Raw genomic sequence first — 8820 nt, forward strand, 5'->3', positions numbered from 1 at the left:
TCTGTCTGTCTTTAAGTGCTCAGTTCAGGTCAAACCAGGTCCCATATAATGACTTTGTCCTCCTTGCTTTATAGTTACATCCTTCCCAGTTCATCTCCTTTACTTTTTCCATCAGGTTTTGCTTTCTATTTTTATCCCAGTCTATCTGCCTCATAATATAAATCTCTTTCTCTCACTTATATGCTACACTTTTAATTCATAATTCCTGACTCCTATACCATTAATTTATTCATTCTTTCAATGAATATCAACAGTTTGCCATATGTGAAATAGGGAAATACTACAATAAGATGGAAACAGTCCTATTAACATTCATCCCTTGTCCCTCAGGGTCTAATTATCTTCAATACCATCATCCTAAAGGTCATATGTGAATCAATGTACATTCTCTTTGAAACATCAAGTATTGTAAGAAGTTGTATATACTTAGGTGACATCATAAAAGATCTATAGGGATGTACACATTCAAGTATCAAACTATCACCACTGATTTCTACTATGTACTTTTCTTATTCTGCCCCCCAAAGTATGGTGACCTTTATCCTAAGGTTATCAAGAAAACACATGTGTACATAAATACAAAGGTACAAAACCCTGTAACATCCTACTTTCACCTACCATCTATTCAGTAAAATAAAACAAGGATTTATAGGTCACTTTCTTACTCCATTCAGGCTGCTATAACAGAATACAGTAGACTAAGTGGCTTATAAACAATAGAATTTGTTTTTCTCCCAGTTCTGGAGGCTGGAAAGCTTATGATTAAGGACCCTATAGATTAGGTATCTGGTGAAAGTCCTTTTCCTAGTTCATAGCTAATTTCTCAATGTCCTCACATGAAGAGGGGGCAAGAGAGCTCTTTGAGGCCTCCTTTATAGAATCACTAATCCCACTCACAAGAGCTCCACCTTCATGACCTAATCATCTCCCAAAGGCCCATCTCTTTTAACACCATCACCTTGGGAGGTAGGTTTTCAACTGATCAATGGGGGACCTGGGGGTGCATCCATTCTATGATAATGATACACTGGCATATTTATTGAGTTCCTACTACTTCTCAACTTTCTTCATTATATTCTGGCAAAATGGCTCAGATTATAATAGTTTCCATCCTAATATAACTAATATAACTACCACAAAAAAATAACAGAAGAAATACAAAAACTCTCTATTTTATAACCCCCTCCACACAAATATATTCTCCTCCTTCACTACCTTAACCACTTTTATAATCAGCATTAAGGCTTTAAGAATTAGGAAACTGACTGTCTTTCAAATACTGCCAAGTTCTTCTTGTCCCTGAGTGCATTTGCTTATCAGCAGTCAGTATATTCTGAATAGTTTTGCACCCTGATTCTGTTTGCAAAGCATTAGAGTTAACATTGAGCAATTAAGTGCTTCACATGCACAAAATTACAGTTGTAAATGCATTCAGCATATTATTTAGTGATTAAAATATATCTTTGTAGATTAGGTAATAATTTTTCTTTGGAATGCATATAATGAAGACACATTTAAAGTCAAGAGGAATGAATTCACTGATTCACCTTAAATCATCTACTTTTTAAATGTTGGAAGTAGAGTAAAATATTGAGTTATACAAATAATTTGTAGGTTAGAAAAGAAATAAATGTGTGTTTTTATTCTGAGGAAAGCATTTATCATTACCTTAGATGCTACCTAGATTATAAAATAATGAATCTACATCTTCCCAGCTTGAATTGATTGGAAGGATTCTAACAACGTGAACAGTATTTTCAAAATGTAATTGATCTTCCCTTTGACTAAAATAAATTACAATAAGGTAAAAACATGTTCAGTAATGCTAATGATTATCTCAACTGTTTACCAGAAAGTAATACAACTTTAGTCAGATATTTTCAGGACCAGACCAGTTAATGATCAAGAAAATTATTGGGGTGCCTTGGTGGCTCAGTGGTTGAGCTTCTGCTTTTGGCTCAGGTCGTGATCCTGGGGCCCCAGGATCGAGTCCCACGTCAGGTTCCCTGCATGGATCCTGCTTCTCCCTCTGCCTGTGTCTCTGCCTCTCTCTCTCTCTCTCTCTCTCTCTCTCTCTGTGTGTGTGTGTCTCTCATGAATAAATAAATAAAATCTTTTTTTTTTTAAAGAAAATTATCCACATAATTGAAGTAAAAACAACAAAAGCAATACTTTAACCTAAAGGCTTGAACAGTGGGGATTCTACATTTAAGTCAACCAGTCTTTATTTCATAAGAAACCAATTTGGTCATAAGTATCTATCTATCTATCTATCTATCTATCTATCTATCTATCTAGGGAGAGAGAGAGAGAGAGAAAGAGGGTACGGGGAGAAAGAGAGAAATGTTTTCCTATAATCAATGAAAAATGTTATATTTTTACAACATTTAGCTATTTATTTTAGCAGGGGAGGAGCAGAGAGGGAGAGAGAATGCCAAGTCTACTCTCCGCTGAGCACAGAGCCCGATGTGGGGCTTGATCCTAGGACTCTGAGATCATGACCTGAGCTGAAATTACGAGTCAGAAGCTTAACTGACAGCCACCCAGGCACCCCAAGAAATTCATATTATTAAAGTTCAGCTTCATGTTGCCTAAAATTTCTACTGGACAAATTGGAATTAAAAACAGAAATCTGAGGCACTATAAAATTTAACTTTTTTTTCCTCCAACTTTATTGAGATATAACTGACATACAACGTTGTGTAAGTTTAAGGTACAGAGTAATTATTTGGTACCTGTATATATTGCAAAAATGATTACCACAATACAGTTAGTTAACACATCCATCATTTACACAGTTAAAAAATTTCACATTGGTGCTTCACTTATTCTGTCATGGCTCAAGGAAGTATACCTTTCTTGTCCTTGACTTTGGATACGGCTCTATCACTCACTTTGCTCAGTGATATATGGGCAAAAGTAAAAGCATGCCAGTGCCACGCCTATGCTGAAAGAAGACTGACATGCTTACACTTCCTCTTTTGAACCTCCACTGCCACCATACAGAAAGCATGGTCCAAGAACCATGAGAGATGTAGGTAGTAGAGTAGCTATAACTAACCTATAGTCCTGCACTGAAAGAACCAACCAGTCACTGCAGCCACAGTGACTAAAAGCACTGCTTTAGCAGCATGTGGCTGCCTAACTAAGCTTAGCCTTAATAAGCCACATCCTAGACAACCTGCAGACATATGAACAATAATAAGTTATTATCATAGTTTTAAGTCATTGAGTTTTTAAGGTTTATTACATAGCAAGAATGACTTGATAAAACAAGAGAAAACATAGCTTTAGGTAACTAAACTTTATTTTTTAAAAGATTGTATTTATTTATTCATTAGAGACACAGAGAGAAAGAGAGAGAGAGAGAGAGAGAGAGGCAGAGACAGAGGGAAAAGCAGGCTCCATGCAGGGAGCCTGATGCGAGACTCTATCCCGGGACTCCAGGATCACGCCCTGGGCCGAAGGCAGGCACTAAACCATTGAGCCACCCAGGGATCCTCAAGTTAACTAAACTGTAGACTGTCCATGAATTTCGGTAAGGGATCAAAATAAGAAATAATTAGAATATAGCTTGTTAAATGTTGAGGAGAGAATTGAATATGCTTAGGATTCTCAATTCTTGACTTAGCTGATCAGTCAAGAAATACTTCCTGAAGGAAATGACTTATAAGCTAAGTGTAAATAATGGATAGAGATGCAGCTGCCTCTCTGTTCTACTAGCAGCAGTGGTCTGGAGTTTGCATTGACAATCTTATGGGACATAACACACTTCAACTAGCACCATGTTCAACTTTAAGAAATGGCAGAGGGGTGCCTGAGTGGCTCAGTCAGTTAAGTGTCTGGCTGTAGATTTTGGTTCAGGTCATGATCTCAGGGTTGTGAAATTGAGCCCTGTGTCAGGCTTCATGCTGAGTATAAAGTCTGCTTAAGATTCTCTCTCCTCTCCACCACCCCATTTTCTTTCTCTTTCCAAAATAAATAAACAAATCTTTGAAAAAAAAAAAAGAGAAGGAAAAAGAAGTAACAAGTAGGCATGTACAAAAGCAACACTATAGAGTTCTCATGACTCCCAGGCGCACTTTCCTTGACATCCCAACACACAAGAGAAGCATTCTCAAGAAAGGCAAGCTAAGTATATGCAGAGCTTCAGCTTTGATAAGTCCCAACTCTAAGCTCAATTCATCTTTTCTGCCTAGTTTATTAGGCAGTCACTCAACGGTATGTAACTTTCTCTCACAGTCTAGGGTAGGTACACCTTACCAATACTAGTTATTAAAAACAAAAACAAAAACAAACAGGTGCTTCAGCCAGTACTATTGTTCCCAACTGGAATCTCACTTATTTTGACCCAATATGGGTATATTACCAGCAGCTCCCTCAGTTGATGTCATAGGAATAATTGACTACAAGGAACCCTTAGGGGTGCAGGAGCTACAGAAAGTTTACAGAACCGGCTTTTTCATCCATGGAGCTATCCAGAAGTAAGAGTGGAAATGCAGGAGAACACAGTTTGAGAAAGAAAAATAAGTTGCAAACAGAAGGAAAATCAAGCTCAAAACACCCTAAAGGAAGATTTGGCAGAAGAATTGGGTTCAAGATGTTGGTGTAGGAAGATTCTGAACTTACTCCCTCCCACAGATACAACAAATATACAACTATATATGAAATAATTTCCTCTGAAAAATATCAGAAAACTGGATGAACAGAACCTACACAATAAAGGATGAAAAGGACAGCACTGAGATGGATAGAAGCAGAGATACCATCTTGCAAGAAGACCCCTGCCCAGGCACATAAATCCATAACCAAGAGATATCTCAAAAATATGAAACTTTTCCCTAGGTAGTAATGGGTTTGACTCCACATCCAGCACTCCAACCTTAGATCCTGCCTGAGAGAAATGAGTCCCCTAAATGACAAGCTTTGAAAACCAATGAGGCTTACTTCCAGGAAAACCTTACAACTGTAGAAAACAAAGAATCCCCTCATAAAGGGCTCTTGCACACACTCAACTGTCCTGGGGAGCCAGTGCAAAACACCAATTTGAAAAGTGCCTGGACCATATGTGAAGGAGATCAATTTACTAATCTTTAAGCACCTGCAGGAGAGGCAGGAAATCACTGGGAAATTCTCCATGGATGGAGATACTGGTAGATGCCAGATTTGCAACCTCATCTTAACTTGCTAGTAATGGTGCCTGCCAGTGCCTTTTTGGAACTATCCATTTAACCCACCAAAGCTAGCAGGCACACAAGCCAAGAACCGACCAGGACAGACAAACTTCAGACCAAGCCAGAAACCAACCCTACCCACCCCCAATGGTGTGGCACAGCCAGGAGTTTCAGGCAGGTTGGGCACCACCCCTTATCTATCCTACCCTATAGACATGACCTTGCCACAGCAGATGGGTACATACAGCCCTTACAAGGGTTGCCTCTTGAGTGCCTATCTTTGGTGGTAGGGATACTGTGCTTCTAGGTCCCATATGACATCTCCAACACAAGGCTACTCCTTCTCCTGGGAGAGGTATTTGATTTGCCTAATACACAGAAACAAACTCAGAGTCAGGCAAAAATCAGGAGACAGAAGAATACATTCTAAAAGAACAAAAATACAACATAACATCAGAAAGTATGTTAATAAAACAAAGATAAACAATCTACCCTATAAGAGTTCAAAGCAATGGTCATAAAGACACCAAAACTGGGAAAAGAATGGACAAACAGTGAGATCCTCAACAAAGAGATGGAAAATATATGAGAGTCCCATATCTAAGCTACAGAGCTAAAGAATATAGTTAACTGAACTATAAAATACACTCAATGTAAAAAAAGGTAAAATTCAATATCCATTTATGATAAAGCTCACCAGAAAGTGGATGTAGAATGGACATAGAGGGAACATATCCAAACATAATATAGGCCATATATAACAGATTTGTAGCTAACATTATTTTCACTGGTAAAAAGTTGAAAGCCTATCTCCTATGACCAGGAATAAGACAAGGATGCCCAATCTTTCAACTTTTATTCAACATATTACTGGAAGTCCTGGCTACAGCAATCAAGCAAGAAAAATAAATAAAATGAATCCAAATTGAAAAGGAAGAAGTAAAATTGTCACTATTTGGAGATGACATGATACTATATATATAAAACCCAAAAGACTCCACTGAAAATCTGCTAGAACTAATAAATGAATTCATAAAAGTAGCAGGATACAAAATCAAAACAGAGAAATCTGTGGCATTTATATATATGAATAGTGAATCATCAGGAAAAGAAAGTAGAAAAAAATCCCATTTGTGAGGTAATATTTTTTTTAAAGTTTTATTTATTTATTTATTTATTTATTTATTTATTTATTTGAGAGAGAGAGAGAGAGGGAGGGAGAAGCAGGCTCCATGCCAGGAGCCCGACATGGGACTCAATCCCAGGACTCCAGGATCGCACCCTGGGCCAAAGGCAGGCGCCAAACCACTGAGCCACCCAGGGATCCCATGTGAGGTAATATCTCGTTGTGCTTTTAATTTGCATTTCCCTGAAGATGAGTGATGTAGAACATTTTTTCATGTGTTTTTTGGTCATCTGTATGCCTTCTTTCTGTTCATGTCTTCTGCCCATTTTTAATTGGGTAATTTGATTTTTTGGTGTTCAGTTGTATAAGTTCTGTATATTTTTCAGATATTAACCCTTTATCCATATATCACTTGCAAATATCTTCTCCTATTTGATGGACTTTTTTTTTTACTTTTGTTGATGGTTTCCTTCACTGTGCAAAAGCTTTTTATTTTGGTGTACTCCCAATTGTTTAATTTTGCTTTTGTTTCTCTACCAAAAGACACATAGCTAGAAAAATCTTTCTATGGCTGATATCAGAAAAATTACTATCAGAATGGATATAATCAAAAACAGAAGAAACGAGTGTTGGAGAGGATGTGGAGAAAAGGGAACCATCGTACACTGTTGGTGGGAATGCAAACTGGTGCAGCCATTGTGGAAAACACTATGGCAATTTCTCAATAAATTAAAAACAGAATTACTATATGGTCCAGTAATTCCACTACTGGGTATTTACCCAAAGAAAATAAAAACTAATACAAAAAGATATATGCACCATTAGGTTTATTACAGCATTATTTACAATAGCCAAGGTATGGAAGTAATCTAAGTATCCTTCCATAGATAAATACACACACACACACACACACACACACACACACATGAATCTTATTCAGCCATTAAAAGGAATGAAATCTTCCCATTTGCAACAACATAGATGGATCTACACGATATAATGATAAGTGAAATAACTCAGAAAAAGACAAAAACTATATGATGTCACTCATACAGAATTTGAGACACAAAACAAAGAAAAAAAGAGACGAACAAAAAAACAGACTTTTAAATATAGAGAACTGGCAGCTGCTAGAAGGGAGGTGGTTAGGGGGATGTGTGAAATAGGTAAAGGGGATTAAAAATACACTTACCATGGTGAACACTGAGTACTAATGTATAGAATTGTTGAATCACTATATTGGTACACCTGAAACTAACAGAATACTGCATGTTAATTGCACTAGAAATAAAAAATAAATAAATAAAAATTCCAAATTTCAAAAAGGAAAAAAATCCCATTAAAAATGTATTCATTAAAGACAGGGGCACCTCGGTGGCTCAGTGGTTGAGCATCTGCCTTTGGCTCAGGTCATGATCCCAGGGTCCTGCTTCTCCCTCTGCCTATATCTCTGCCTCTGTCTCTGTCTCTCATGAATAAATAAATAAATAAATCTTTTTTTATAAAAGAATAAGATACCTAGGAATAAATTTAGCCACAAAGTGATAAATATAACCAAATAAGTTAAGAACATACAATGAAAAAAAAGACAGTCTCTTCAATAAATGGTGCTGAGAAGACTGGACAATCACATGCAAAAGAAGGAAAGAGAACCACTGTGTTGCATCGTACACAAAAATTTACTCAGAATGGGTTGAAGAATGTAAGACCCTGAAGTTATAAAATTCCTAGAAGATAACATAGGTGGTAAGCTCCTTAGCATCAATCTTAGTGATATTTTTGTGGATCTGACTTCAAAAGCAAGAAAAACAAAAGCAAAAATAAACAAATGTTATTACAGAAAACTAAAATGCTTCTACACAGAAAAACAAAGCAAAACAAAAACCCAATCAAAATGAAAAGGCAAATTACTGAATGGGAGATTTTTGCAAAAGATTATATTAACAAAGAATTAATATCCAAAATATAAAAAGAATTCATACAAATGAAAAAAAACAAATAACTCAATTAAAAAATAGGCAAAGATTCTGAATAGACTTTTTTCCCAAAGACAGTGATGACTAGCAGACACATGAAAAGATACTCAAAACATTAGGGAAATAAAAATCAAAACCACAATGAAACATCATTGACACCAGTTAGAATAGCTATCATCAAAAAGACGGGAGGGATGTAGAGAAAAGGGAACCGATAGACACTGTTAGTGGAAATGTAAATTGGTGCAGTCACTGTGTAAAACAGTATAAAGATTCCTCTAAAAAATTAAGAATAGAACTATCATACAATTCAGCTATTTCACTTCTGAGTACTCATCCAAAAGATACAAAAATGCTGATTTGAAAGATATATCCACTCCCATGCTTTATAATATGTGTAATATTATTTATAATATCTAAGTTATTAAAAAAACTAATATCTATCGATGATGAATGAAAGGCCAAAGTGGTATATGTACACAATGGAATACTATTCAGCCATAAAACAAGATGGAAATCTTGCCATTTGAAACAAATTGGATCG

This window comes from Canis aureus, chromosome 19 (assembly GCF_053574225.1).
Source record: "Canis aureus isolate CA01 chromosome 19, VMU_Caureus_v.1.0, whole genome shotgun sequence".
NCBI classification, from domain to species: Eukaryota; Metazoa; Chordata; class Mammalia; order Carnivora; family Canidae; genus Canis; species Canis aureus.